The sequence below is a fragment of the Eubalaena glacialis genome, chromosome 6, assembly GCF_028564815.1.
Source record: "Eubalaena glacialis isolate mEubGla1 chromosome 6, mEubGla1.1.hap2.+ XY, whole genome shotgun sequence".
Taxonomy (NCBI): Eukaryota; Metazoa; Chordata; class Mammalia; order Artiodactyla; family Balaenidae; genus Eubalaena; species Eubalaena glacialis.
Genome location: NC_083721.1, coordinates 81,153,865 through 81,178,591, shown reverse-complemented (window position 1 = coordinate 81,178,591; position 24,727 = coordinate 81,153,865).

Genomic DNA, 24,727 nt, shown 5'->3' with positions numbered 1-24,727 from the left:
AGGATCTAGGAGGTGAGGTAAGGACCATGGTTCTGTTAAGCCCTCTTCCCTTAAACCACTGATCTAATTCCTCATACTCAGCTCATTCATTCCCTCATTCGCACAACACCCAGTTCATTGGCAGTCTTTTGTGGGTTAGACACTATTTTCCCTGGATACTGGGGAAATGAATATAAATACAACAGGAGATTCTGACCCCAGGGGACACACAATCTACTGAGAAAAAAAAGGCCGAGAATGGTGCAAAAGCTTGCTTTAAGTCATGCAAACGATAGCCCCTTTGCCAGGCCAAACATCCTGATTCTGAGCCAAATAAAACTCTCTGGCCTCCTCCCAGATGCTGTGTCCTACCTCCCGCTCCAGCACCAGTGTGAGGCACTGACTCCCTCCTTGGGCAGGTTTAGCCTCTGGGTTTTTCATCCAGTGTTGATTAGAACAGGATATAACCCAGCTGCCTCAATGCACCATCCAGTAATACCCAATACCCAATGCAAAGAAAATCCACTAGAGCCTGGAGCACACACAGCCTCACCACCACCATCACCAGCTTGGCTCAGCCTGCAGGCCAGAGCTTTGCCTGAACTGTGATTTTTATAACTTCGAGGGCCTGACAGGTTCTACCATGAACAGAGAGATCACCCAGCATCATGCTGTTCCAAAGCACACAGCCTCAAGTAGCATCCGCAGCCTGGACTCTAGCACCCAACACCACCTCTAACAGGATCTAGACACCTAATAGATCCTGAAGCTTACTCAACTAAACCCAAGTTTACCCCAACCCTCTGGGCATCCCAGACCTTTGGATAATAAACTAACAGGTGATATAAACAGGTGCCAGCCCTGCACCCAGACCACTTTTCACAGCACCCTATTGCCAAGGCCCAGACTGCTTGAGGGTTGGGCCCATGTGCCAGGAGTTGTAACCATCTCCTTCCTATGGCCAGGCAAGGATGAGTTGGATATAGAGACGGCACATGCATAAAACCACCAGATACAATTTCAGCAATCTTACAATTAGTTGGAAGTCTAGCAGCTTTCAATGTCTCAACATCGAGGTTGCTAAGAAACACCCACCCTTTGGAGGGTGAAATGCCAGCGGAATGCTCAAAAGAAAATGGGACAGAAAAAGATTAATAATATCATTAATAAAGCCCATAATTTGGGAAGGTATATTGAAAAGACTTGACGATGGTGATGGTGAATCAATAAATCAAGCACCTTAGGCCCTCAAACTTCTTTCCAATCCCGTCTCCTCTAAGTTTTCTACCCCAGACTCTTAGCATTCTCCAAGAACCCAGGCACTTACCTCCACTCCACACCCAGGCCTTGATCACTGCCTTTGGTAGCCTAGAAGCTCCTCAAAGACAAGAGAACTTCATTTTTGTTGTATTGGACTTGCGTCCAAAACATGGTGCTCACTTAGGAAATGTCGACTGAATTCAAGTAGGTAGAACTGAAAGAGAATTCAGGGTGAAATCTGATGATCTGGGTTCCAGTTAAAGCTCCACAACTGACTAACTTCTGTGAGTCTCAGTTTCTTGTTCTCTAAAATGGTAATTTCTGTACAGGGACTACATCACAGGATTCCCATGAGAATCAAGTACCATGGAGGGGAAAGTACTTTGGAAATTATAATGCACAGTTCAAAGTGGTCGTTGAATGTTGAGCGAATGGACAAACCAATGAGTGAATCATCACAGAGAAGCAAAGCCATCAGGTTATTCCATAACTGATTTTGTGACTCAGGTTTTATCTGGGGAACAATGTATTTGAAGTGTCCTGCCTTGACTTTGTAACCATCCTTAAAAATGGTTATTTCACTTCCCGAAATATTTTAACCCTTTCAGTATAGGAAGACATAAATTACTGTGGAGGATTCATACTCAACCAAAGAGAATAAAAATGATCAGAAAGTCTTTATGTCCTTGAAATGCAGAATTGGAAATGAACCATCTCCCAGTAGTGGGAACTGAAATCCAGTATTAGATCCTCCTTTTTGGTACCTCCTTCCTCTTCCTCCTCTTTCTACCTTAGCCCCTCCCTACCCATCCCCTTCACCCAGCTGGAAAAAATCATTTGTTTTGAGCTAACTTTAGTCTTAGAAAAAGGTATAAACAAAGCACAAATTTATCAGGGCTGTTTTCTAGGAGCAACAATGTGGATTTCTATAAATTTTTTAAGTCCTGAGTTGATGGGTGAGTTACTAAAATAGGGAGGTAGGATAACTTTCTACCAAAGGCCTGACCCAAATGACAAGGAGAACCTTGGGCCAGCTCTGTCCCCTAAGAGAATCTGTGCAGCTCTCTATCCTTCCTACCTCTGCAACAAATGCACAACAGATCTCACGAATGTCGCAGTGAATATAAAAATGGATTAGGAGCAAGTTGTTCTTGATAGGGAGGAGGAAAGAAAACGTGAGCATGGGTGCTGGAGAGAAGGTAAGGGCTTCACTCTAGTAACAGAACAAGGCAATGATTAAGATGAAGCCAAAGGGGCCAGGGCATGTATCAAGAAAAAGTTCCTTCAATTGAGACCACATCGGCCCATACTTGCCAGTTTTGCCAGCACCAAACCCATGATCAACGGCTCATTTATTTTTGGATTCCTAGAGGTGGGAAGAAGAGAATATTGGATGTATATGGCATTTAAAAAAAAAACACAAAAAACCCTCCAACGTGGGAGGGCTGGGACGATGTCCAAGCTGTACAAGGGCAGCCACCTCCCCTATATGGTTCCTTTTTTTTTTTTCCCCTTTCTACCCTTCCTGTTCCCAACACCTCTCATCCAACCATACCTGTGGAAGCCACATTCCTGCACAAAGCTAAATGTGTCAGTGAAGGCAGGGGGATGCGGGAGCAAAGCAAAAGAACATAAAGATACTTCCCTTCTCAACTCTGAAAGCTGGGAAGTTTCAGTAAGAAAATGGAAGAGTGCTATAAGATTCTAGGGAATAGGAACTGAAAAGGTTGGAGAAACAGAAAATATTCAACTCTATTCCCTTATTTTATCACCTGTTTGGTTGGACTTTTTCAGCATGGAATAAACATATGTTGATATTTTCAGGTCTTATCAATATGCAGGCACAAAAGTTATGAATTGAGCACCTCTGCTAAGTACCAGGCTAGACTTTGCACATACAGAGAACAATTACAAACCTGTCCCTAGAGGAGCTTTTTGTCTAGTGGAAGAGAGAAGCATTACACAAGTAAATCCACAGATGAGTATGCATTATAATTATGATAACTGAGAATCAGGAAATAAGTAACGTGCTGTGAGATGGGGGAAGGACAGAATTTACCTAATGGCCTCTCTATTAAAGTAAACTTTAAGCTGAGATCTGAAAAAGGAGGATGGGTTAGTCAGGCCAAGAGCGTGGAGGAAAGTTTGCTGAGCGGAGGGAACAGAGGTCAACAATCCTAAAGGGGGTAGAACCATGACACGTTCAGAGACCTGAAAGAGGCCAGCATGGCACAGAGAGGGTGGTAAAGATGGATTTGGAGGGAGAATCAGGAGCTAGACCATGTAGGTCTTTGTAGACCATGGTCAGAAATTTAGAGATCATTCTAAGTGTGTTGAGAAGTTATTTAAGGTTTTTAGGCAGGGTGATGCCATGATCTGATTTATATTTTAAGAAAAGCACCCCAGCTATTGTGTGGAAGATGAATTAGAAAGAAGCGTGAGGAGATTCTTGAAGAGGCTGTGGTAGGAGTCCCAGGGAGAGATGAAGGCAGCTGGGCCTGGGGAGGTAGCTGTGGAGGTGGTGAGGTAGCAGTGCAGGTGGTGAGGTATGGAAGGTTTGAGACCTACTTTGATGGTAGAATTGACAAGATTGAAAAAAAGATTGGGTTGAGTAAGAGTGGGTGGTAAAGGAGAGAAGGGTATCAAGAATGAATCCCAAGTTTCCAGTTTATGCAATTGGGTGGATGTGTTTCTATTTACTGAGTTAGAAACACTGCAAAGGAAGAACTTGCAGGGGGGTAATTACTGGCAATCAAGAACTCAGTTTTGAACGTGGTATGTTTGAGATGTCTCTGAAGTAGGTGTCCAAGTAGGCAGTTAGATATTTAAGATCTGCTCTCAAAAGAGATGTCTGGTTTGGAGATATCAATTTGGGATTCGTCAGAATAGAGGTAGTATTTGAAGCTAGGAGAAAATATTGGTTTTCATATCAGACCAGGCATTGAAGAATAGAATAGAAAATGGTAAAGGTGGAATGGATCTTAGAAATACTCCAGTCCAAACTCATTTCTCAACTGATAGCAAAATTGGGAGCTAAAGTGAAGCCATTGGTGGAAATGGAGTTGATAGGAGACTAGGTCTCCCTTTTGGAAAAGCACTTTTCTTGTTTTGCAATGTCTTGTCAATATTTGATATCAAAATGGGGGAGACTGAGAAATCGCCTATGTGAGACATAATTATACGGGTATGGCTCATGGTGTCACGTCTCTTATTTTATATTTTGTATATGCTGTATGCAAACCACCACGTCCTCATAACTAATTTGCTCCCCTCTTCCTTTCAGAAACTTGGAACCTTTTCTGCTGGTTCCCTACTTATTGAAAAGATGATGCAGTCATCCCAAATGAACATACCTGGGCAATTTGCTATCGAGGGGGTCCATGCCTTACAGTGGGGACTGAGCTGCTGAAGGCACTTTCCTGTGCAGCTCCTTTCTACTCAGTTTAGCACCTGTGGCCCCTGCAATTATTTAGTAACCGGACCATCTCTCCTCCCGAAAGTGAGTGCCTGAAAGTCAGGAGCTACTTCTACTTTCCTTGGTATGTATCTTAATCTCACCCTGGCACCTGTGATAAGTAACTTTGTCATCTAATGCATGTTTTGAATGAGAGGGACCCAATAAACTGAAACCTTCCATTGGATTTAATGCACCTTTAGTTATCTTTCCATCCTTCCAAGTAAATACATTTACAGAGCACATGCTATATGTCAGGTATGGTGCTAAAGGTTGCAATTGTGTTCAGTCTTTAAAATACAGGTATCATGTAACAGTTGCGATCAGCTCTCATCCAGTATATTTAGGCTTATTCATCTGTATACTTTGCATACCTTCCATCCAATTCAACAAATATTGTGCATCAGCCATGTGTATAGAGGTAAGAAGGGAAGCCTCTGTCACTCAGGGCTATAAGGCCAGTGCAGGAGAGAGATATACTGGACACCAGCAATGACAAGGGCCATCACTGAGCTACAAACAATATACTTGGTTAAATATGGGAACATGATTGCTTCAAACTAAGAGATCTAAAAATGTTTCTTGGAGGGGTGGAGTTTGAACATAATAATAAAATAATGTAAAATAATGAAAGTATCCTTGAAATAAACATCAAAGTAATAAATCTCTGAAATAATAAGAGCTAACACATATATGGGACTTAGTACGTACTGTTCTAAAGTACTTTACACTTGTGAGCTTATTTTATCCTCACAACACTCTTATAGAATGGGTGGTACTGTTATCCTCACTTTACAGATGGGAAACTGAAGCACAGAAAGTAACTTAACTAAGGTCAAACAGCTAGCAAACAGCAGAGATGGGGATTTGAACCCAGTGATGTAATACTTTGCTCTTAGTCATTATGCTCTCCTGCCTTATGAATGAAGGTTAGAACTTCAACAGCCAGGTTCAGAAGAGGGGGTGTGGGAAGGAGGGCATTTCAGACAGAACGTAGAGCTGAAACAAAAGCACAGAGGTTAGGTATACACCTAATAATGCTTTATTTTGCCTAGAAAGCTGTCTAGTTTGCAAAGAACTTTCTCAGTCATTCTTTAATGTGCTCCTCCTTGTGACCCTGTGAAGTATGCCGTGATTATTATTCCAGTTAGAAAGATGAGGAAATTGGGAGCCAGGATGGGAAGGCACCAGCTGGGCTAGTGAGATGCAGTGTGAAATTCAAAACCTAGTCATTTCACTTCAGACCAGTGTCTTTTCCCATGTTGTAGTGCTAGCAACTAAATATATTCATTGCTCCCGGTTCTGAGCAAGGCTCCAAGCTAGCCTTTTCATATATGTTCTAATTTCATCTCCACAATGGCCCTGAGAGGTAGGTGGTGTTGCATTTCCAAAGAGGAAACAGTTCAATTCTGCCTCTACTTTTTTTTTTTTTTTTTGAGAATACTAATGATTCCCTATGAGGCATGTTGATTTTCGGGTTCATGCTTTGTCCATTCTTTGGTCCCTGGGAACCCCTGAGGCTGGAGTATTACCTGTGCTTGAGCACAGGCAGCTTCTCTAAAAATGGAAAATCCCAATTCATCTCTTTGCCAAATCCTTCCAGCCACTCCTGCATTTGGCCAACCTTTGCAGTGTGGTGAAAGTCAACATTTAAATATGAAACCCGGCTTCGTTTCCAAAAATTTAATTGCATTATTAAGAATTAGTTGAAACTGGGCTTTGTGATTCTCTGAGGGGAAAGGCTGGGAACGAGGCTGACCAAACCCTCAAGGCTGGCCAGCAATTTGGTGCAATTGCTGAAATATTTGATGTAACCTGGGTCCGCACTGGTTGGCGGTACCATCTGCAACTCAGTGAGTACCCACTGTGTAGGGCATAGTTCTAGGCCCTCCAGGAGAAATATAAATTAGTGGTTAGAGAAAAAGATTGGCTGTACCATGGATCCAGTGACATGTATGTCAAATGCCAAAGAAAGCCCATCAGGCAAGAGCTGGTAAAAATTCGCAGCCAGCCACACGGCCTGAGGCAGCAAGGGCTGGATTCCCAAGCATCAGCTTTGTTTGTGCATGTTCAGTCTGGGAATCAGGTAGAGAAGACTCTGTAGTCCTGTTGCCTTCCGGATTTGATTAAGGCTCTTAGGAGGGTCACGACCTCAGCCTCGAAGGGCAACATTGGAAAAAGACAACAAAAAAGAGAGATAAGATGACTAAAGCTTTTAGTGCAAAGAGGAGGGAGGATGCATGGAATGAAAACTGGGAAGTTTCCACTTGATTTTCACGGCCACCAATATAGTGAAGGGCCTCGTTTTTAAAGCTGTTGTCAAGCTTTTCAAGAGTATCCCTGCAAGCCGGATGCCAAGCCAGAGGTCTAAGATGATTTCTCTCTATGCCTCTTGCCTTGGTATGCTGATTTATAAAAGGGGAAAGCAACTGCTGGCTCACAGGTATTCTTTTGAGAATTAAATGTGGTAAAGCACAGTAAATGGCTCATTAACATAAATGTGTAGGAAACAGACTGTTTGATATCTTGTCCAGCTATCTCAGCCATCTGGTAAACAATGGGACTAGACAGTTAGACTCATTTAACAGAAACTTAGAAATCATCTGATGCAACACCTGAATGTGGTAGATGAGAATGGAGAAGGCACCCAAGGGTGCCGAGGAAGTGAGAGGCTGAAGGGGGTTGTGGATGTGTGGAGGAGTGAGATCCTGAGAGCTTTGCTGAGCCCCTTGTGACATAATCTAATTTCATACTGACGGGAGACATAGGCAGGGGTCTTCATTTCATAAGCCAAGACCCAGAGGTTCCAAATGGAAATAGCATCCCTGAGATCAAAGAGCTACTAAGCCAATGAGGGGGGTTCGAAGCCTGGTTGAGTTCAATCCAAAGCCCATGCTCTTGACCTTACACTATCTCGCCGGGTTTTCTACTTCCTTACAAAGACCAGTTTTTCAAGGTTTCCATAGCACCTTCAGAAAGCAGTGGCGGCTAGGGAGAAGGTGGTTTTTATTTATTTATTTTTTTAAAAGTCTGTCTATGAGTCACTGTGTAACTCTGCTTTATGCAGCTCAGTTTTACAGTCTAAAATGTCTAACTGCACCAGATGCCCCAGGCCTCTTTCACCCCTAACACTCTAATTGGTGCTTCACACCAAAGAGAAAATGGTTCTCCTTTGCCTCCAAATCCAAGTAGTTCTTACCTATAAAAATCACTTCTTTAAAATTGTCTGTATATGTTTCTTATGATTATCTGAGGCCAGTGCAAAGAGATTATCTCCCTTTCCCTACCACTAGCACCCAGTAGGTGCTTAATACACTTTCAGGTGCATAAACTTTTTTTTTTTAATTGGGGTATAGTTGTTTTACAATGTTGTGTTAGTTTCTACTGTACAGCGAAGTGAAGTAGAGTTCCCTGTGCTATACAGCAGGTTCTTATTAGTTATCTATCTTATACCTATTAGTATATATATGTCAGTCCCAGTCTCCCAGTGCATAAACTTTTAAAGCAAGCATTCTATCAGCATCCTATGCACTGTTACAGGCTTTGTTCTTTTCTTCTTCTTCTTTTTTTTTTTTTGGCATTTCTCTTACCTGTGACTCCAGTATCCATCTATCTGTACATCCATTATCCATCCAAATGAATTTACATACTTAATGACCAAAATCTCACCTATTACGTACATGGTATACATGTACATGGAGATGCCTGCATATATTTAGTGGACATTGATTAAATCCCATATGTGGCAGGTAACAGGCCAGTTGCTGCAGAAGGGTTATAGGTTAAAATCTAGACTGGGTTGTTAACCATCCAAAAAGTTTTTTCTTATACCATCTCTTTTAAAAATTTTTTTCTGATGCTTAGAAAGACCAGAGGGCATTGCTATAAGCTATATTATTCTTATGCTCTGCTGAAAATTTAGCTCAAAATCCTGATTTCTTCTAAATTGTTACCATGTACTGCCATACATAGTACATTCATAGCACAAGGCAGTGGCCTAGAGAAGGGTTTAGATTCACAGGTGGCACATGGACCTTCCTTTTCACTTTTTGAATTACATTTAACAGCTCAGAGTCTGTTATGTGCCTGGACCCCTGATGTTAGACTCGAGTATTATTCACTTGCCCATATTCAGGTGACTGAGGCAGCGCTGTTGGTTGCTGAATTAGTTGCATCTAGGTCTCTGAAAAGGCAGCCCGTGGAAAGAGCACAGACTCTTAAAACAAAGCTAGTTTCTTCTGGCTCTGACGTCAAATACCTGTGTGACCCTGGGCAAGTTACTTAACTTCTCTGAGCCTCGGTTTTCTTAGCTCTAAAGAAAGGGGGAATAATACCCAACTTCCAAATGTATGTAAGGATGAAAAGAGAAGTAATTCCCAGAACCTGGTGTACAGGGAATAACAGGATTCAAGCATGTCTCCAAGTTCTTTGGCCTGAGCGAGTGTACCAAATGGAATTGTTATTTACCAATAGCACAGGGGTTAAATAGCACCTCATCTGGACACTATCCATGTCTTCAGGAAGGTACATCTTCCAATCCTGCCTTCCATGTCCCTCCCATACTTGAAAGCCTTGATGAAAGATTTCTGAATTCATCACCAATTTGGAGCCTCCTTTCCCCTTTCCTTGCCACTGGGGTAGATAATCTACATGTGAGTCTGAGCGATTATTTCAGCAACATTCTCATGCATTTCACTAATCCCCTACAATCATCCCGCTTTCAGAGTGTAAAGCACTTTCCCATCCATCACCTCATTTGATCTTCACAACAGCCCCATGAGAACACAAGCCAGTGTTGTTATCCTTCTTTGACAGATGAGCAAGCAGAGGCTTAAAGAGGTTAAGTGGCTAGTCCAGGGTCACACTTCCAGATTCAGGTCTATGACTCTGAATTCTATCCATGAGCTTTCTATTATACCAAGCAGCCATGGGATTTTTGCTACACACTAAAAGACAGACAATAGGTATCCTGGAAGAAATAAAAACAGGAAGGTATAGACTGACAGAGAACAAGTCCGTTAGTCTGACCCTCCCCATCCCCCCTGGTCCCCGCCAGGGCCTTGCCCAGTGTTCCTCTCTCCTGGGCACTCCTTTCTCAGCCTCTGGTCATTCAGGTCCTCCCCATGGTTCAGAGCATCTCTTAAACCCACGCTCCTCCACGAAGCCTTTGGCCAACCAGCCACCCACTTTTTAATCTAAAATTTACTGAATGCCGGACTCTGTGCTCTACTGTCTTCTAGTGGGGAGAAACAGACAATAAACTCAAGAGTAAACAGAGTTTATTTTATTACCGTAAAAACATTAGTTTTTACGGTAATAAAAGCTAAAAAGGAAAAAAGCAGAGAAGAGGGACAGGGCATGTGTGAGGGGTAAGGATGCAAAGTGAGGCAGACTGCTAGTGTAGGTGCACTGAGCAGGTTACACTAGAGGCAGAGAGGAGGCGAGGGGGAGGACCGCTTGGGTATCGGGGTGCCAGCAGCAGGCAGAGGCTGCAAGCACCACGGCCCTGAGCCAGCGTGTGCGCTGGGTGTTTGAGGAACAGCACAGAGGCTGGTGTCTCTGGTGCAGAGTGAAGGAGGCCAGAGCAGTGGGAGAGGAGGACAGAGAGGAAGGGGAAGTACATTGTACACATCCCACTGGGCACTGGAAGAACTTTCTATGACTCTGGATGAGACGGAAAGTCATTGAGGGTTTGGACAGAATCTAAAGTTTATTTTCACATGGCTGAAAATAAACTAAAGTTTATTTTCACAGCAGAGCTTTGGCTGCTCTGTTGAGATGGGCAAGGTGGGAGCATACACACTATTTAGGAGGCGTGATAATAATTCTGGAGAGAGTCGATGGTGGCTTGGACTAGGAAATGGTGAGCAGTGTTCAAATTCTGTATATATTTTTAAGGCAGAGTCAATAGTATTACTGATAGTTTGGATGTAGGTCATGGAGAAGGAGGAGTCAAGCACGGCTCCAGGTTCTTTGGCCTGAACCACAGTAACAAGTGGAATTGCTATTTACCAAAAAAAGAAAAGCTGCAAGTGGAACAAATCTGAAAGAGTTAGGGGAACACCGAGAACTCCAGCTTGGAGGTGTTCAGCCAGAGAAGCCAAATACACAGGCAAAGGACTATGAGTGAACAGGCCGCTGGATTTCGGAGTCTGGAGTTCCAGAGAGAAATGGAAGCTGGAGATAGAAATTGAGGAGTTGTCACTCTTCAGATTTTATTAAAACTGTGAAACTGAATAAGATCCCCAGGGAAGTGAGCACAAACAAGAAGAGGTCTGATGGCTGAGCCTTAGGACCCTTCCTGGTCAGAGGTTTGGAAAAAGTTTACCAGCCAAGATGAATGAGGAGTGGCCAGGGAGATAGGGGGAAACCTTGATATCCTTTTTGTGAAGACCTGACAAAACCTGTCTGTCCTCTTCAACTCTTGGCTTATGTTTCTTGGGTGGAGGCAGACTGCAGGCATCTTTAGAGTGAGTACACATCACTTCTCCACCCTCCACGGTGCTCAGCATCTAGGAGCCCTTCGGTTAAAACTCAGCTGGTTGTCTTACAGCTGAATCACAAAATGATCAAGCATAAGGGACCCAAGAAATCATCTGGCTCTATGATTTCCCAACTGTGTTCTTTGGAGCAAGTCAGAGTTCTTTTGTTTCATCATTGGGAAACCTCTCTTTTCCTAGAAGGGCTAATAAAAGCAACAGTGTTCTGGCAATCAAAAGCCTCACCCCTTCCTTCTAAGAAGTATTTGAGATTTCCATCAGACATCAGACATTTCAGAAAGCTCCAAGGGCTTGGATCTAGTCAAGAACATCCACCAGCCAGAGGGGCTAAGGAGCAACACGCAACATACTGTTCTCTGAGAGTCCGGCCTCATTTCAGATTGATTTGAGAAAGGAAGACACCATCTGCCGTATTCCTTCCTCTTAAGACCAGCTGAAGCCCCAGGATCCTAAACAGGATAGTAGAGATCATCTAGTCCAACCACCTCCTAGAAAAATGAGGAACTTGGGCCTAGAAAGGTCCCAGTTATCTTGTTCAAAATCACATACCAAGTGTGTTGGATCCAAGACTAGACACCAGGTCTCAACTTGAAACTTTCTGCTCAGAATCAGATTCAACTAAACTCTATGAGCATTTACTATATGCCTGCAAACATGCCAGGTACTTTTACGTGTTATCATTCTTAATCCTCACCACCACCTCTAAGACGGATCTTATTATCCCCCTTTTACAGTTGAGAGCAATGATGCTCAGACAGGAAAGTGACATGTCCAGGGTCACACGGCTGGCATGTTGGAAGAGTAGGATTGGAGGCCATGCCTGTTTGTCTCGGAGTCCAGTGCTCACCCCAGCACACCTGCTGCCTTCCTCAGCAGGTCTGTCTCACAAGGTTATGTATTCCCACAGTACGAGTGACTTCCCCAGAGACCCTGCCCTCCTACCCATAGGTGACTCCCCTCCAGCTAGGTGTGTTAGTGAGTGACTTAACTTTGAGTCCAGAGCATGGATTCTGAAACCAAACTGCCTGGGCTTGAATCATGACTCTGCCACTTATTAGCTATGCAACCTTGGGCCATGGAACTCCCCTAAGCCCCAGTTTCCTCATCTACAAAATGGGAACAATGATGTACTTACCCCCAGGGAGTTAGGATTAAGTAATAGAATGCATGTAAATCACTTAGTAATGTCTGACATGTATAGCAGATATTCAATAAATATGAAACGTAATAGTCAATGGCTGACTTTTTAAAAACCCTGGAGCTGTTTTGAAACATACTGTCCAATGCTTCAAAATTCATTTCTGGTTTTTTTTTTTTCCTATTCTTTTTCAAATTCCCCTCCCATTTAGGCTGCCACATAACATTGAGCAGAGTTGAAAAAGAATAGAAAAAAAATTCATTTCTGGAATATGTCTGGGTGGGGAAGCCAGTACCAAAATCCAGACCTGACATGTTTTAGGAGTTCCAACAACATGCTCTGTATCAATTAGGGCTCAACTAGGAAAGAGAAGTGATACGGAATTAGAGGAATTAGATCTTACACAACTGATACAAGACCAAAGTTGTATCATTATGATAAGTCCTGAAAACCTCTTTGAAATATCAATGAAAAGGTAAAAATAGTAAATAGGTGTGTGTATGTATAGAAAAATTACTGGAAGGAAACAGCAAAATGTTCACAGTGGATATTTCTGAGTGATGGGATAACGAGAGGTCTTAATTTACTATCATTTACTTGCTTTCTAATTTTGTATACTAAACAGGTATTCAAATCAGAAATTATTTAATTGTTAATATTTATTGTGCATTTCTTTCTTTCTTTACCTAACATCTTTTTTCTCTAAAAAACCCACAAGATAAAGAATTGGAAACACTTATGATTATAAAGCTAATGATGCAGAAGCGACAAGAAGGAGTTAGAATGGATGTGGGATAGGAACGTAGGGCAGATAGTCACTTGAAATTGATTTAAGTTAGGAAGTGTAATCCTCTGGATTCTGAGAATCGTGAACAGAAGATCTTATTGTATCCGAGTGAGAGCTTAAAACAAAAAGAAATATCCAGCGTGTTGGTGCCATGAAACAGGCACTCAACTGGGATGTCAGTGTGTCTGGGCTGGAGTCCTGGCCCATCTCAGGAACTGACTGCATCTCACCCTCCCTGTGACTCCCTTTCCCCCTCTCTAAAGTGAGAGCCCTCTGCATAAGGGGTTTCCTGGCGTGTCTGTGCGTTTTATTTGCCAGAGCCTGAGGTCGTTGGTAGACGGGCGACTGGGGAGGTTGGGAGGTGGGTGCTGGGCGATCACAGTGAGACCTCTCACTACTGTGGGGGAAAAGGTGCTGCTTCTCCTGCTCGCTGTCACCCTGGCAACCCTGACAAGAGAGAGGAGAACCAAAGGCAAGACAAGAAGTTTGAGGATCTTTTAACATTCTTGGTGAAGCATGTACAGACCAGAATCTGATATTCTAGATAGAGCCAAAGAATGTCAGGCTTGGAAATGTCAAAGACTATGTAGTCCAACCCCCCATCTTTAAGATGGGGACACGAAAACCCACAAAGGCAGATCACTTGTCTTAAGACCACACAGAGCCTGGAGAGAAACAGGCTCCTAGCTGAGCACACTGGTCATCCTACCTTGATTTCTCCAAGGTCCCACCAATGACTGATGTGAATATGCTGATAATGACTGAGAGAGGAGGGCCTTAACCTTGATAGGAACTAGAAACTCTCTTCCATGAGTAGGCACCCTAAATTGTTTAGTTTTCTTCAAGAACTTGATTGCCCACAGCAGCAGACCCAGCTTCTGATCAATAGTCATCACTTCTCTCCCTAGTATTCCAGAGGTGATCCAGGTGTGATCAGTCTAGACTCTGCTAGACAAAGCTCTTGGACAGTGCCGACCGGCTTGGAGCGTGCTCTGTAACTGGTGCCTCTCCCTGATAACAGATATGGACCTGCCTAAATTTGCTCCTGGATCTCAACAGAAACCATATAACTGGTCATTGCTCCCAGAAAACCTCCCTACTAGTAAACTTGCACATAGCTGGCGACTTAGCTAAGACAAGTAATGAGCCAAGAAAAACCAAAAAAGAGTATGGTTTTGATATACAGGATTTTATTACTGGCATTAGTCAAGTAATCGTGGGCCAGCCAATTTTCAAAGCAGTCTTAAAAAATAATCCTTTCCCTTGATTCCCAGACACTGTGCGGAGAAAGAAGGATGAGAATATAACATTTTAAAAGTTCCTTTTTTCTGAGTCCTTTTAGTAACTCCACGGACTCAACTCTAGAGTCTAAAGACTTAATCTTAAAAGATTATTTTGTGGGAAGAGGCAGTGAGATGTAGTAAAAATCACACTGAGCCTAAAGTCAAAAGAGTGATGTTGTTTTGATGCTTCTATCCGCCAGGTGTTCAACCCTGAACAAGGCATTTCACTTTCAGGCCCTGCTTTTCCCAAAAACCTGGGGTAATAGTCATACCTTTCCCTTCAAACTCTGTTGTGTTGTTCAGAGGATAAACACAATGAGTTTAAAACCATTTGAATACTATTGTTTCATTAATTATAGTTTTAGTACAAGTTTTCAACAGCATTAGGCCTCTGCACAGAATGAAATGGGTCTCTGGGTATCAAATGTAGATGCACATTTCTGAATGGATTGGGAAAAGAATGTAGAAGGACCAAAAAAAAAAAAAAAAAAAAACCAGAAAGAGAAAAACAAACATTCATTCTTTTCCTGGAAAGCTCTGTTGTTTAATCCTATTCTTGGAGTAAAAAAATCCTGGCCAGGCTGTAGGGAACAGAACACAGCTTCTCTTTGATGTCACCCTCACCCCACAGCCAGTATCACTTCCCTTTTTCCCCCAACAGATTCAAAACCCTTATGTTTGGGCTTCTCTGGTGACCACGTTAAACGTTTAAATCCCCTGCGAACATGTATTATAACCTAAACAAGCAAAAGGAAGACAGAGAAGGAAGAGGAGAGAGAAGAAAGAAAGAGGTAAGGTTGTATTCTTTGGAAGGAGGATGGTTAATGAGTCTTATATTTTAGTTTAGAGCCAAATGGTCTTTTTCCAAACAGAGAAGGTTAGTGCAACTCCAGGCAGGAGCAGAAACGTGGGTGCTGCTCTCCAGCTAGTGATATTACCGCCCATTTGTGATTCCTGAGAGAGAACAGAGGAGCAAGCCAGGCCTTAACACCCCACCTGGCATCAGTGAGCGTGGACCTGGCCTTTCAGGTCCAGTCCTTCTAGGGATGGGGCTCTCTCCTTCGTCTTGGGTTCCACCTGAAGTCAGGGTGAGTCCTGCAAAGATTCCGAACCCTTCTTGATCCACACAGACCAAGCTGCCATGCCTGCCAGCATCGGACTGCACTCCGTCATCCAGACAGCAAATCAACGCAAACCCAAGGTGAGGCATGGGAGTCAGAAAAACGAGGTGTGGGAAGAGCCACAGGGCCGAGTAGAGAGCCCAAGACGAGAGTTAGGGCAGGAAACCTCTCTAGTGGCTCCTTTACCATGTCATTCTTTAACTCATGAGTCACCCTCCACACCCTACCGTGCACACCAGGACTCAACCGCCTTACCACATCTGGCCAGATGCTGCAAACGCTGCCTCCAGAGGCTATGACAGCTCGACACGGTCTTCTCCCCGTTGTATTTTAGATCTTTCTGTGCACCGTTTTTCAAGTGGTCAATTCTCCGCTGGAGGGAAAGACAAGCCTGGTACAAGACCAAGCCGGTGATCATTAGCCAGCTCTGTGCCTTGAGCAATGCATGTGTAGTTATACTAATCAGTTGATTGATGCAGGTTCAGTTGGGAAATACTACATTTTAAGGAAGTGCAACCTTTAACTTCTGAGTTGGAGCAGGCAGCATGCCAAGGGAAGGAGGACTGGATTAAACTAGAGAACAATTCTTTGAGCCATGGGCACTGAGCTGGGCACAAACCAAGCCGGGTCCTGGGATTCTCGGAGGATCCAGGAAGAAGTGGGCAGGCAGGTAAGGGTCGGGCACCACAGCAAATACCAGCTAGGTGATCTTGCCCCCTCCTGTGTGCCAAGTCCAGGTTTGGGCATGTCAGTTACCTCTACTGAACTTTTTTGCACACTGCTGCCGTTCATATTTAATCTAAATTTATAACCCATGGCTCAGAAACCTGGAATATTGGTGTCTTTAGTCTTAAAAGACTCAATTAGCCCATGTGCAGAGTTGGCCTCTCTCTCTTCCTCAGCAGGGTTGAAAAACTCGTTTCTTTTTTTTTTAATGTAAAGATAAAACCCATCACCCACATTCCAGAATTAGCCTGATAAGATTAGGTAAGATCAGAAAATCGTAGAATTGTTGGGTTCAGAAGGTCTTTAGAGATCACACCATATCTGAATCTCCAACATAACACCCCTAACAAAGTGTCCATCATACTCCTACTTAGATATCTCCAGGCTGGGAATTTTCTATCTCCCAAGGTGGCCCATTCCATGGTTGGTCAGATTTAGAAGTTGGGTGTTTTAAACTTATTTATTGGTTCAATTATAAGGAGGAATTTAGCACAGCAAGACAGCACTCACCAAAGACATTTGGGGCTGTGTGTAGGTTGGTGACCTCAATAGATGCAAACAGGATCCATGACCACAGACTAGACCCCAAATCCCAACTCATATAAGTCCTTGGTCAGCAGAGTGAACAGAAAAATATTGGATGCTGCACACAGGGCCAGGACTAGAGATATATTTACAAATGATAGTCTTAGGTGTTTATGATAAAGTTTGTGTGAAAATCCTTCATTGGTCACAGAGAAAGGAACTTGAACTGATCTCCTTTGACTTTCACTTTTAAGAGAACATATGAAATTCAGGTCAGTATCATAGTTTTTCAGACACCAGATGGACATTTAATCTTTCCCACCAGCTTAGTAATTTCTATAGGTTTTCTTCCTCTTGAACCAATACCTAGGTCAGAAGATCATAGACTTGGGCGCCTAGTACAGTTTTAGGACTAGAAGATTCCCAGAAGAAATCTTATCTGATTTCTTCATCTTAAAACTAGGAAACTAAGGCCCAGAGAGAGGAAGCAACTGACCCAAGGTCACAGAGCCCTTTTGGGATGGAGTCAGGACTAAATCACTGGTCTCCCTACTCCTAGTAGAGTACTCTGCTCTTCATTATCAATGGTGATATGCTGAGTATGTACAAAGAGTGATGATCTCTCTAGTGTGCTTTGGGACAGGTGCTACAGAAAGTTTTATGGAGTAGAGGAACGAGCGTGCCTCTCCCGTCTCCCCATGTGGCAACCTTGTGGAGGAAGGATTGCTAAAATGCCTTTTAAGATGTCAATACACAAGAACAACAACAAAAAATACGCTGTGAACACTGTCTAATTGTATCTGCATGCAAATATATCCAAATGGTCCTCATCATGAGACCTGCTAGTTATCATGCATCTACTATGTTCCAAGCACTTTACATAACTTATTAGTTCTAATCCTCCCAAAGACTCTGAGAGGTTAACGTTATTGTTTTTCATATGAATAAACTGAGGCTCAGATGACACGTGGCCAGTGTGGCAGAGTCAAGATTTGGGGCCCAGTCTTCCTGGCTCCAAAGCCTGTGTTGTTTTCACCATAGCCACCACCTTCTCTAGATGATCTCAAACCCACTCCTGTGTCCCACCCACCAACAAGCCCCAAATATTTTCTATGGCTGGTCCTGGTGTGGAATCAAGTTGAGATTTTTTTTTTTTAATTCTTTGACTATTCAACTTAGTTATCTCCTCAGGCAGTTTGGGAAGTAGCTCCCCTTTCACTGGTGTGTTCTTTTATTTAAGGCATCTTATAGAAAACAGGGCAAAGTAAGACCCTAGCATCTTGTGGTAAGTTGCAATGTTTGATATGTAAACATAAATAAGTAGAAATAATAACATTCCAAAAAATGTATTCATTAGTCATAAATTTAAAAACTGTTGTTTGTACTAAAACATCTTTATATTAAAAGACTATCTATGAAATATAAAATCAGATTTTTTTTTTTTTTGCTGTAGAATTAGGTCCAGCACCTGGTTATAAATTCCTTGCATAAATAAAAAATTTTCTTTAATATATATGTCTTAAAAATATACATTTGCTGTTTTAAATAGAAAAGAAATACAGGGATTAAATTTGCCTTTGCCTTAATAAAGAAATATCTACTTTCTAGGTTAGAGTGACATTTAAATACCAAAAAATAGATCATGGATTCTGATAGATACAGTGGTCTGGTAAAGTGAAAGAAAGTATACCTGTGTGACTTTGGCAGAATTATTCTATGCTCCTCTTAAAGTCTTGGGTTGAAGTCCACAAACATGGAACATCACAGCCCTCTTGGAGTTCTGCTGCAGAGGACAACTGTATGGCAGTTTGAAGAAGCCAGCCCCAGGCCAACAAGAGTACTGTCATCTTAGGAATGAAGTAGTTATAAGGTGCAAGATGTATGATTTATACTCCTGTTTCATATCCAAGTGAAAGGTAAGCATCCTCTCTTCCTTCTAAAATTCACTAGGGATTCTTCAGTTCACATATACAAACAATTAGAATCAATGATAGAAGTATGATAAAAATAGCTAACCTTAAGTGAGTGCTTCTTATAAGCCAGGCATTGTTCTATGCCCTTTTCAGGTATTAGCTTTTTGGTCTTCACAACAACTCAGTGAAAAAGGAGTTGTGATTATCTACTTTCCTAAATGTCCTAATTTGCAGAGCTGCTACATGAGGGAGTCTTTGTTCAGAGTGAGGCAGTGACTGCAAGAGCCTGGGATCTCCCACCACAGCGCTGCCATGCCTCCAGCCCTGGCCAGTGAATGGGTCCTCCACGCCTCAGCCACTAGCCCAAGCGGCAAGGGTGAAGTCGACTGTGGTAAGTATTTGTTCAGGATCTTCGTGGTTTCAGCCACCTGGATGCCACCATCTTCCTTACCAGACAGAGCTTCCTATTTTGATGGGCGAGTCATCAGTCACTCTTCATGATCTTCAGCTGTATTTCCTCTTTAAGGGGAGGCTCTTGCTCCTTCAGCACTAGGCTTACCTCACTTTTCATCTCTGAATATTTTGTTGGTCATTCCCTGAGCTTGAGTTATCTTTACTCTGCCAATGTCTGCTCTTATTCAGACTTGAAAAACTCCAGTCAATTTTCATCTTACCAAAATGTTAGCACCCACAGACCAGGACTCACGTCTGATTTATCCTTTATTCCATATCATCTTCGCAGTATATAGCAGCCTAAATGCTGAAAGACTAAATAGTGATGAGTAAATGTTGAAAGAATGTGAGAATGACTCCCCTTTGAGAACTTTCTAGACTCAGCAGTTCCCTGACATCTGCTCTAGTACTGATTCTTTCATTCATTAACTCTGCAAATATTCCTTGAGTGACCACTACTTGAAGAGAACTTGAAGTCCTGTACATAGAGTGGGAGTATTCATGCTTGAAGACTCACACTTTCTTCATTCATCCGTTTGTTCGTTCACTCAATTAATAAGCATTTACTGAGTACTTCCCATGCTAAGAAAATGCACTGAGTGGAGGCATGGGTGTTAAGAACCATGGATTTATACTGGAAATTCCTGGTTTCCAACTTGACTTCATCACTTAGTAGCTGTGTACTTGGGCAACTTTCTTAACCATTCTGGGCCCCTGTTTCCTTATTTGCAAAATGAGGAAAATACCAGTATCAACATCCTCAGTTAGCTGTGAGGATTAAAAGAGATCACACACATTAAGTGCTCAGTAAATCTTAGCCATTAGCTATTATCATTTCCCTGGTAAATGAAACGAAGAGGAATTAGACATAATCCTTCTCAAGGAACCGACAAATTCATGGGAATATAAATTTTTAGAATATGAGGTACAAATAAAAATGCTAGGGATGCTCAGATTAAGTAGAGATGATTTACAAACAGGGAAAATCAGAGACAGCATCATTCCTGGAGAAGGCTGCATTTGGGCAGGTTTGGATATGCAGACGTGTCGGGGAAGGGCGTTCCAGGAGGTGGAAATAGCCCAGCAAGTGAATGGAGGTATTAAAGAACAAGCCCATATTCTGGGCTCCTGAGTCACTGGGCAATTAATTTGATCAATTACCAGAGACGTAAGGGGGATAGAGAAAGAGGCAATGGTAGTAAAAAGTATCTTGAGAACCAGTGAGTGAGTTTGGGTTCCATTCTATGTCAACTGGGTGTGTATCCATGGTTTTATGTGCATCATTCACTAGTTTCATTTCGTTTTCGACTGTGAATGGGTATGGTCATCTATATTCAAAACTTTTAAGATTTTAAGTTATTTACGCCTTCCTGTTTGGGAAATTTGATCACCTCCCAATGTGCTTTAAGGTCCTTCATGTCACCTGAGTGACTCAGTAGTGCTGTGAAGTCAACCACATGGGGAGATGAGGAAACTCACAGGGACAGGTAAGATAACCTGTCTGTGGCTAGTACTTGGATGGACCGGGATATGAATGTCATGGCTGCTAATTCCAAGACTTTCTGTTTTCTGAGGTGGGGAAGTGCAAATATACTGCAAGATGGAAGCCAAGGCCATGTTGCCTGAGTGGCAGAGAAGAGACATTTTGGTGACAGGGCCCTCCAGCTGGGGGTTGTCTCTGCTGCCACTGGCTGCTTTCTTTAGCTATGATTTGCAGCAGTAAATGCTACGCAGAATGAAATCAGCTATAGATATTTCCCTTCTCTCCTGGCTTGGCCTGGTGGGTATGTCCCCTCTGTCCTCATCCCAAGTTTCTTAAAGGGCTTCAAAAGAAATAGATATTGACTGAACTCTGGGGTTATTTATAATGGAAATCCGGTCCCTCATTCCTCCTGTCCTCCACAGAAGAGTTGGGCTGTTAATCTGAACCTTGGGGAATCAGAGGCCCAGTTTGCTTTATTTAGCTTTCAGGACATTGGATTTTTTTTTTTTTTCTTTTGCAAAGACCTCAAAGTTCCACTGAAGATAAAAGTATCCTATGTCCCAACGTCTTGACCAATTTAAATAACTCACCCTCTTCTCCAAATCCTATCCTCATATTTCACAAAGTTGGACATTCTCCCTTATGTCTTTTCTTAAGCAGTTGTATAAAAGGGCAGTTTGGGTAAGAACCAACTTATGAGCCTACCCCAGAGGCAATTTACTTAAGTAGTACATATACACACACAAAATAATTTCAGTGCATTTATCTAACAATTTATCTAGGAGTTTGTGAGGTCCAAGGAGGAGGCTCTGTGACTAAGTGTTCTCTGTTCCCTAGACTTGAACACTTGTCCTTGCACATAATAAGTGCTCAGTCATTTGTTGGTTAGTGAATTAGTTAGTAAGCATGCAAGTGTCTCTCCACATGAAGAAGTGTAGAGGGACAACTTGTGGTCAATCACAGTGATTTTCTTTAGCTAGAATTTTCTTATGCTTTTTTGCCTGTTTCCCATCCCTTCTGACACACACACACACGCACGCACAAGTTCACTAGTTAGGTTTTAACATTTTGCCTGTGTTCTATTGTGCCAGAGACCTTGATTTCGAGTCACTCAAGACATTTGAAAAGTTTTATTTTGACAGATGTAGTATAAAGTATTATCAAGTACACTGTGTATATGTCTAAAAAGTTGTCTTTTTTACTTAAGAGTTGTGTGACCTTAGTCAAGTTACTTAGACGCTTTGGGCTTCAGTTTCCTCATCTATAAGATGGAGATAATAATGATACCTACCTTTTGATAATTAAATGAGGTGATAGAGAATAGAGTATTTAGCCCAGTCTTTGGCACCTAGCATGTGCTCAATAAATGTCTGTTAGGATGACAACAGTGATTTTTTGTTTAGATAAACGTCTTGGCACAGTGATATATATGCATTTATAAGCAATAAGCCAACTTCCTCTTTTTTGGTAAGATGTCAGATAAAAATCCAATAAAAGATTTTAATTATTCATGCACTTATTAGCTATAGACTACCCATTTAATCAACATATTTGAGAAGGCTTACAGTAAAATAGTGTAAATAATATCATCATTAACATTTGGATTAGGAAAAGCATGAATCATTTATTGAAACAAAATAGTTATATAGTCCTTTATTGACTTCCTAATGCTTTTTCAAACATTATCTGTTCTAATCCTTAATTTTCACAACTCTTACTAGGGAGGCATTATTACTTAACCTATCTGATGGGGAGTAATGTGACTTGCTCTAGTCCTCACTGTTTAGTATTTGGTTTAGGGATTCAGAAATGTTCAAGAGCCCAAGATCACAGAACCACCCTCCCCAGTAGAAGAGCTAGGAGCCCTTAGTTTGAACTTAAACCCCTGATCAGGGCTGTGCTCAGAAGATGTGTTGTTGGATGAATGAACAGATCCCCAAGTATAACTCCTAAAGTCAAATGCCATAAAACTGGCATAAAACCCTACCCTGGTTTCACTCTCTTGGTGAAAGATAGGACTCAGGTGAAACTGTTTACCTAGACATGCACACTCATCTTTTCAGGAATCAGCCTAAGGAACACAGGTAATGGCACTTAGTCATTTATTGAGTGGTTTGCATGGAGTCCTATTTACTTTGAGAAATTCTCACACTGTTTATTTCATGCCATGAGGTGGTAAAGCAGGAACTGTTTGTGACTCATATTTTGCAGAAGAGAAGACTACGGTCTGGGAAAGTTGAGCAGCTTGCTTGAGCTCACCCAGGGTGGAGTGGCTGAGCCCAGATTTGAAATCACCCACTGAGACTCTGGGCCCTTTTCCCAGTGCTCTTTCCCTGTGTGTATCTCTCCCACCTCCCACAGTCTCAGCCACACAGGAATACTGCCTGCCCGAGCCCAAGCTATTGATAATGTTAACACTTGTAGAATCAAGATAATATGACGGCCTTACAATCTACAGGCAGATCTCCACATCAGTACAGCTACTGTCAGGTGACATAGCAACATAGCACCTCTGTCTGTAAAATTAAGTTCCCCAGGAGGGAAGGAAAACACTGGTCACTTGTATATACTCTACAGCTTGGTAGAATTGGCCTCATGATGGGTGATGGAGTCAAACTTCTGCATTTTCAAGTCTCCTGAACTTTATCTAGTTGACCACTAGCTCAGCCCCTTTACAGTGCCCTGAAATTTTCCATGCTTGGCAATGATCTCAGAGGGACTTTTGATGTTTTTTGTGGTCATTGTTTTTATATCTGAGAAAAAATAAAATTTTCCTAATTCGAATTATTCTGTACCCATTGCCCAATAAAATAAAGTCAATATACAAAATACATACAAAATATGTAAAAAACTACTCACTCTGAATATTCATTTAATAAATATTTATTGAATGCTGACTATATGCCACACTCACTTCTAAGCCCTAAAGATACAAGAGTGAATGAACATAACAGACAAAATCTCTGAACTCACAGAGCTTATAGTCTAGTGGGAAGAAACAGGCAAGAAAGACACGGAAAGGAAATATAACAGGGATGCTACATGCTACGCAGAACACATTAGGGGATGGGAGATACAGGGCATGGATGTACTATTTAGCGGAGGTGAGATTTGAGCCAAGGCCTAAAGGAAGGAGTGCACCCTGTTGCCATCTAGGGGAAGAGTGTTCCCGAAGGAGGAAACATCATCTGAACGGGTCTTATGGCGGGAGGCTGCTTGGGTGTCCTGGGAACAGCAAGGATGCCAGGGTAGCTGGAACAAAGTCTCTAAGGGGAAAGGGGTAGGAATCGAGGTCTGACAGGCAGCAGGCGAGCCTGTTGGGTCTGGCAGGCCCTGAATGGGACCATAGCTCTGACTCTGAGTGAGACAGGAAGTCACTGGAGCATTCTGAGCAGAGGTGTCACACGATCTGACTTGGGTTTCAAATGGATGACCCTGGATGCTATGTGGAAAGTAGACTTGGGAGGTGGGTACAGTGAGGAGAAGAGAGGTGGATGGATAGGCTATTCCAAGAGTTTAAGCCTAAAATGACTGTGGCTTGGACCACAATAGTCTATACTGTTGGCCCCAAATAAAGGAAATCTCTGGGCCAAATTTAAGGATAATTTATCTTTAAAGGCTTGAACTATGGGAGAGAGTTCAGGAAAATTTAAACAGAATTTAAAGTTATGCGACTATTTCTACCTCTCTAGGGTAATACAAATAAGTATTATCTTTGGTTAGTAAATATATAGGCAACTTCCCCTTCCAACTTTGGAAAATAAAGTAACATTCTATATTACTTCTCTTGGTTCTTCTATGACTTGAATCATGAAATGGGTTGTGAGCTGAATAATTTAGCCAGTTGTTAAGAGATAAAAGAAGCAAAAGAAAATAATTGTCAGGGCTCTACAGAAGTTAATGGTAGAGTATGTTGCAATCAAAAAAGTTGAAGTTCTCTCAGAAACGTAAATATTGTTATCTGAACATGTGATAGAGGCACAAGTCACCAGATGTGGAGGAGATCCCACTTTGTCCATGAAGAAACTGAGACTCAGGAGGGAGATAAACTGTCCAAGTTACACAGAAGTTAGTAAGTTTGGACCAGAACTTGATTCTCACTCCA